The following is a 7909-nucleotide window of genomic DNA, read 5'->3' as shown; positions in this document are numbered from 1 at the left end:
TGGGTAGCAAAGTTGAAGCGAGGAAAAACACAAGGGAGCAAGCAACTCGGAAAGAAACAAAGTTGCAACGCACCGAACCCGGAAGTGGGCGGTGCTTAAATAGTGAAGCCGGGAAAATGAAAAGGAAAGACTAGAGCGACAACCTGGGAAAGGAACAGGGAAAAGCAATGGATGACCTAATGGCGCCGCCAACGCCAGGCGTTCCATAGCCTCCACCGGCGACTAGACGCCGGCGGCATGACAATGGACCACTGTTTTGGCCAGAGAGGTCCAATTTCATACGTTTCTACACTAGTTTGTCCCAATGTCACTGTGCAAATATTTTCAAATGCATTCTTTGCAACATATTTTACCAAAAAGCCCCTCTTGGAAAGCACTCACACAGTCTGCTCTGGATAGGAATGAATTGTAATTTGTGATTGTGGGCCACTTTTTCATTGGTGCCTGGACTGTTTTTTATGCCCCAGTCCGACCCTGGTTAGCCAATTTACTAGGATGGATGAGATTACCTGTGTTGGGTGATCAGTAGTTTTGTGGAGTAGCATTCACCCAGAATGATCTTCTAGAGGTTAAGATCTGTTCAAACTCCCCGGATAATTTCTCCCCTAGAAAGATGACTGAATGAACTTCGTTGCGAGCGCACAAATGTCAATGTTAAAGGATATTTGTACCGTGCACTATCACCACCGGAGTGGTCCCTTGGCGCTCTGACGGCTCTGAAAAAGGGAGGGGGGGTGGTGAGTTAGTGGGAATAAGCTGGAAAAGTGCAAGAGAGCAGTGATGTCCTGTTGGCGGCCTCAGCCCGGTGGGTCCAATGTGTAATCTGGACAGCAGTGCTCCTTTGAAGCAAACCAATGATCCCCGTTGCCAGGGCATCCTGTTTCTCCGGCGATCTTGGAACGCGCAGCAAACACCATAGTTTGAATAGTCTTGAAACCGATAGAGTGTCCGTGTTGAATGGCCTCTATCACCCAGCAGGCTAAAGATCCTGCCGCACTAATCTGGCTAGACTGCCCACTCGCCACCGCAAGCACCTTCTGGCGATAGTCATGCTTCTGGTGGCGAAGGCTTGGAACTAGAGGAAGGGGCGGCTGTCCTGCATCTAGCTGGCGTTCTTCCACTCCATGAGCCTGTGTTGGCTATGACTGATGCCAGTAGCATGGCACCCCTGATGGTAGGCCTCACGAAAGGACGACCCCTACCAGATAGTGAGGGGAAGCGGGGACAGGGATATCTAGCTGACGGCCAAAGTGCTGCGCGCTTCCATTGCATTCTTGTGCCCCGTGCTGCCAACGTTTAGAAACAGCACCTGCATACACCTGGGGTACCTTTACAGGACTAGGTTCACCAATCAGCCGCACTGCCCTATTGGCCCAGGCGGGCACTTTCCCATTATGTTTTTAATTATATTTTCAATGAATCGCTTTGTGTTTGGTAGGTGGTACTCCTAATTCAATGCATCCTGCCCCGTGGATATTTACCTGCGTCACATGTTTTAAAAAGTGCGTAGTGGGCAATAGCAAAACCTTTTGCTTAGTTCCCTACCAAAAAAATCTGGATTGAAAGTGGATTGCTACTGGATTTTCCCAAACATTTAAATCCTCTTTAAATCCTCTTTAACTCCAGAAACTCCCATTGTACTCAGTGGATTGCTTTTGGATTCTTTTTGGCTTCATGCACCCTGAAATATGTTAATTAGCAATCCTCAGTGGAAAACAATCCAAGCAATCCAATCCCCAAACAATCCACTAAAAATCCAAAAACAATCCAATCCCCAAACAATCCACTAAAAATCCAAAAACAATCCAATCCCCAAACAATCCACTAAAAATCCAAAAACAATCCAATCCCCAAACAATCCACTAAAAATCCAAAAACAATCCAATCCCCAAACAATCCACTAAAAATCCAATCCCCAAACAATCCACTATAAATCCAAAAGCAATCCAATCCCCAAATAATCCACCCCCAAACTATAAAAATCCAAAAGCAATCCAATGCTCAATCCAGCAAAAATCCCAAAACAATGCAATCCCCAAACAATCCTATAAAAATCCAAAACCAGTGCCATCCCTAAATAAATCCAAAAGCAACAGATTACATCTGGCTTCCTTTTGGCTTAATGCACCCGAAATATGTTATTTATAAATCCTTCCTCGTAGAAATCCAAAAGCAATGCAATCCCCAAATAAACCTTTTGAAATTCAAAAGCAATTAATGTAGTCACCAAATAATACTTTACAAATAAAAAAAACAAAGCAATCCTCAAAATATCCTTTAACAATATAGGCATTGTTTCGGTTTATGAGCTGGACTTTTTTTTTTGGAGTTTAACAAAAATAATGTTTACTATAATCCTGAAAAGAAATGCTTAAAAACACATTTGGCTCACCTTGTTGAATTGGGCTTTAAAAGCGTCACTGTGACTTAATTACTACCCATTTCACAGTGTTGCATTTTGAATTGCTTTTATAACAATAGTGATGACTTATTAGGTCACAGTCATTTAGGTAAAATGGCCATGAAAGTCAAGACCATGTAATGGCATATTAACTGTATTTAAAAAGAAGCAACACATTTTTTTTCTTCCCACTATATTTATTAAAAAGAAGCAGCGGTTCAATCGGACACTGTGTACATAGCACAAAAACACGACTGTAGCAATCCCAAAAACGGGTGCTTACAATTTAAAAATAAAGGGTGAGAGGGGACCCAGAACCAGTCAGGTGGGATCCAGCCCAGGGAGCAAAGGTGAGAGGGGACACAGAACCAGTCCAGGGGGGGTCACACGAGTATACAGGCCCAGCCCAGGGAGCAAGCAAGTCGGTGGGGTCCAGCCCAGGGAGCAAGGGTGAGGGGAACCAGAACCAGTCCAGAAAGTCACACGAGTATCCAGGCCCAGTCCGGGGAGCAAGCGAGTCCGGTGGGGCCCAGCCACGGGAGAAAGTGAGTCCGGTGGGGTCCAGCCCAGGGAGCAAGGTTGAGAGGGGACACAGAACCAGTCCAGGGAGTCACACAATGATCCAGGCCCAGCCCAGAAAGCAAGTGAGTCAGGTGGGGTCCAGCCCAGGGAGCAAGGGAATGCCCAACTACACTGGTGTAGAAAAGACCAGGTCTGGCTCCTTCTTCATCCGGTAGTTCCCAATTTTATTTTGAAGGGCTTTTCTGTACTCGGATGCAGAGAGTATTGGAAAGCCCATTTCCCTGGCTTTAACATGGATAAATTCTGAAATGCAAAAAAAGATTTGTGTAAAAAGTTTGATAAGAGCAAGCAAAGTACAACTAGTCGCCGCTATAAACTTTATGAAACATAGCAACTAGGATGCAGGCTATGTGAGCAAAGCGGTTCATGATACGATCGTATATTTATATATCGTCTATACACAATGTGTTTCAAAGTGCTTCAAGGCAAGGGAGGGAACAAGGGAAAATACAATGACATTCTTACAGGCCATGAACAGTAAGGATGTGAAATTAACTATTGTACTCGGCCTGACGACAATTCAGATTGTGCTAAGACATAGATATGTTATGGCATTTATAACGCGCCTATACACAAGTGTTTCAAGGCATGACGAGGCAAGGGAGGGGAAACTGAGGGAAGACAGACTACTAGGCCAGGTGGCATTGAGATTGCGCAGGGGCGGAGGGAAGGGGAAAAGTGCATGGAGGGGGGGGAGAGGGAAGTGTGGAGCAGAGGAGAAACGGATAAATAGAAAATAAATAAATAATAAAGGCAACAAACAGTGGTAGTGCAGCCAACAAGTGGCAAGTGCTGGGATAAGACAGCAGACAGGGTGTGTCTGATAAATGCATAAAGATAAAGGGCGGGGGGGGCTGTATGGGTACAGATACAGACCCCAGTGCAAGGGGTGGCCCAGAGGCAGTGCGAGTGGGTGGCAGGGTGAGCAGGTACCAGGACTGGTCTAGATACCTCATCAGGTGTGACAGGGGAGAGGAAGGAGAGAAGAGGGGGGGCCCAAGAGATCAATTGTGAAGCAATGTGCACACCAGTAAGATCAATCTCTAGTGTTCCATGTGAGAAAACAGTCAGGAAATGGATATCTACACACATGACACATACGCGCCAAACTCACTTCCCACCTAAGTTACCTTGGAATTTAGGAGGGATTGCAATGTGTATAATTTACAACGGCATCTGCCATTTCAATTGTATTCATTGCAATCCAGCACTTTGCATTTGAATAGTAATGGTTTGGAAAGATCCTTTGGTATATTTGGTCCCTGCGTTTATGTTAATCTCTTCTATTGTGGCATATTTGAGTTAAGGATGCTGTGTTTAAAATATTGCTTTACTCTAACACCTGATTAATATTATCATCAGATGTACATAATTTATTAACATTGGACTGATACAAGTCTGGGTTTGCCCTGAGCCCGAACCTGCGTTTGCAGATTATGCACAACTGTTTGAGAAAGTGCCCAACTCAATGAGCTATCTTATTAAATTGTCAATTGCCCCATCTAATTCATCAAGATGATGCATCCCTTGCATAAACTCTCTACCAAGAATGTTGTCCAGTGTTTTTTTCTGACTGTTGTGTTGTAGACTTATTTAAGAAACTCTTGGACAAACTTGGCATAGACAGTGAATATGTGCAGAAATGCTCTTTTTTTTTTTTTTAGGAACCATTGCGACGATGCGCATACTGCATTAAAACTAGGAATTGCATTTTGTCGTGTTTCCATGCTGAGAGTTTTCTTTAAAAGATGATGCTAATATATTTAATTATATTGACTAGAGATGGTTTGGATGTTATGCTTGTAACACAACACAACATCTGCCACTGCTGTGTCCAACAGTGTGATTCCACTGCAGTAGAAGAGTTGCCTATAGCCACCATAAATAATGGTATCTCTATTTTTTTGTAGAGTAATAAATACCGCCCAAAAACAAGCACTGGCAATGCCAATAGTTTGGGCTTTTGTGTAGGCTTGGAAAGGCAGTTGCCAGGCAGGCACTGCTTTAGTGGCATTAACTGGCTATCAGTGGTAGCAACTGCAAAATGGAGCGAGCATCTGGGCATATAACAGTAGTGCCTGGCAAATGCCTAATACTTATACACAAGCCAAAACTGTTGGCTTTGCCAATGCTTGTTTTCAACAGAACCACATATAGTGCTTATAAATTGAGTGGGTGGGGGCAGACCTGGTTAAGACATTTTTATTACACCAGTGGCCCGTTTATAGCTTCAATTAAGGGGATCCAAGGAGTGTGTGTTTGGGCAGAGGTGGGTGGAAATGTTCCTTGTGGCTTTAATTTTCACATCCTGAATGGTAAACTATAAGTCCCAGAATGCAAAATAATGTCAACCTGAAAAATCTCTTTAACCCCACTGTATTTTCAGCGATTTAAGACATGCAAGAAGTTGTGTAATAAACAAACGTAGATGTGCAGCTTCTTTGTCACAAACTTCCATTTGAGTTCTAAATGTCCTATCATGCACATGAAAGGCACTGCCACTGAAAAAGATACGTGTTTGCAACCTAAGCACCTCAATAACCTGCAGAGCGTGTGCGTGTGTGCCTAGGGAAACTGGCAGTGGGCACTATATAACTTGGTGACAGTTAGGTTCTATGGGACTTTCCATCACCTTTTCCCTTCTGGTATACAAAATAAATGTGTTTCCTTGCAAAGAGGTGCACCAAGCTTTTAACCTAAGAGGATTGGTTTTCCTTGTTTGGAGGTCTTGCCTTACAGGTTTAAGGATGTGTGGGTTAGGGAGGGGGTTCATTACAAAACGAGAAAGAGAGTCTTAGGGCCTACCAAACCTTCAATAAAAAGCTTTAAACTGCCTGAGAGAGTTGGGGTGATTTCTGTGCCATTTGTGACGATCCCTAACCGGGCCAAACTTTCTCACCTCTTCTAACCCTGACCCACCCCTCCTTGTACTTCTCTACCCTATCCATCCTTTGTCACGCATTGCTGTCCCATCCCTTCCCATTCCCACTGTTGCTCGAGTATGCTTTACTATTCTCTATGCACCTACTCCACCCCTCTACACCATACCCCCTCTAAACCATCCAATGTCACCTCATCCCACTTAACCACACAATCTGCCTCTCTCACCTTCTGTTCCACACTACCATGCCCACCCCACCTCACCCATATCTACCAATACCAATCGAAGCTCAGGGGTCACATAGATAGGCTTTTGGTTATCAGCCCACACAAGAAGTCTGATTGTGCATGCTGCAACGCTATGCGGCAGTAACCAATCAAGGTGGCTATTTCCGCAGCAGTGGGGCAGCATGTTTGGTAGAAGCATGCATGCACCACTGAAGAAAATGCACCACGTATTGTCCCTCGAGAACAGGCATTAGACTGGGGGCCGAGGACCTGGAAACCTCTCCTGCTGTCCAGGCACTATACAAAAGTTCAACAAGTGAATAGACTGAAACTTCGAGGGGTGCAGCGGGGCGTGGGTAAAGAGGCAGATCGTGTCTTCCTACGCAGTCATGCTGCAATTGTTAGCATTTCGGTGGTGTTCACTTCACAAGCTGCTAACACACCGGGCGATCGTAGGATTTCTTCGGCTGCTGTTGGCTATACCTTTCCCCCCACACACATAGTTCATTCTTTTATGTGAACGTGCTCTGTTCTGAAATGGTGTCCTCTCCCGTGAACCTGCTCGGTTTTTAAACAGTCTATTCTCTCTTGCCTGTACAGGGTCTGAACTCTGAAGCAAGTGTTCTGTGTTGTTTTTATCCCCTCTATTATTCTGTTGATTTTAGAGGCGGTTTATATCCTCTGCTTCATGTCTACCTGATTATGCAGCCTCTGTCCTGTTCTGCTATAAACACTCCCGTTATGAAAGAGGAAATATAAGGGTTTTCTGGAAAGTTTGCCCTAAAGTCACATACTAAAATTATCATTTACTGCAGTCTTGACGCCGAGTCCAGAAAATGCTAATATTGACTATAGGCTGGATGTGTGGCTCCTTTCTTGTTCGTTAGGCATGCAGAGCTGCTCACAAAACGCAAATGCGTAAAAGGGCGCACGAGTTATGACGGCTGCTTATTTTAAAAGATTGGAGCTGTTTGGAATCCCTAGTATTTGTGTGTGCGCAGATATGGCACGAATGTGAATAAAACTGCATACTTAAAAACAAGCAATGCGGCAGGCGGAAAAGCCACCATCCATCGGCATGGGATGTGGGAAGCAGTAAACCTTGTGGCTGTGGGCGTCTGTGTGCTTGCGAGGGCTGATGACTGAAAAGCTATTGCGGGCGTTGGGGACAATGCGTTTTGCATTTGCTGAATTTTCAGGCATGCGAAAAAGTAAATATCCACATGTACACAATTAGCAGTTGCTACAAACCAGGGCATTTTGAGGCGCCATTGATTTGAGATGAAAATCATATTCTCTGAGGCAAAAAAATGAAACAAATTTGAAGCTGGAAAAATAAAAACCAAAGCTGCATTTATCACGAGCAATTGTAAAGAGACCTCTAGTCACACGCATCGATGTAAACTGAAACATGTGTGTCTGTGTTACCTAACGACGCGAACATAAATAAGCGCGTGCTCACTTACCTTTTGTGTGGTATTTATCTTGTTTTTCGAGCCCACCAGCACGGCCGCCGTATCTTCTTCCGCCGCCATTGCTACCCACGTTGCCAGGCCCAACAAAAAAAAAAGCTCAATGCCCCTCCAAAACAAGCCGAAAACAGGCCGACTCCCATTGCAATGAGCAGAAAGTAACAGCGCTCACTCAAAACGAAGTGGTTAGGTCTCCAAAGTAAGAAATGCAACAGAATAGCATAACTATACATACACAGTGCTAAAATAAAAATATTTTACAATAAGCTGCTGCTCACACAAGCAAATTTAACTCCACTCTCCTCAGAAACACTTTTTTTTAAAACACCCTCTGTTATAAGCAGCA

General features: G+C 44.3%; 1 long non-coding RNA gene across 1 annotated transcript; it reads right to left on the bottom strand.

Annotated features, from left to right (window-relative positions):
- Positions 1-2577: 2577 nt before the first annotated feature.
- LOC138516739 (uncharacterized) lies at positions 2578-7672 on the bottom strand. Its single transcript, XR_011282306.1, has 2 exons — positions 7558-7672; positions 2578-3226 (listed from the first exon to the last, which is right to left on the bottom strand). It is a non-coding gene; the product is annotated as an uncharacterized lncRNA (long non-coding RNA).
- Positions 7673-7909: the final 237 nt, after the last annotated feature.

Source organism: Ambystoma mexicanum, chromosome 6q, assembly GCF_040938575.1.
Source record: "Ambystoma mexicanum isolate Mex_15411 chromosome 6q, UKY_AmexF1_1, whole genome shotgun sequence".
NCBI classification, from domain to species: Eukaryota; Metazoa; Chordata; class Amphibia; order Caudata; family Ambystomatidae; genus Ambystoma; species Ambystoma mexicanum.
Note: the sequence above shows the minus strand (reverse complement) of the source record. Positions and strands in the feature narration are given on the sequence as shown.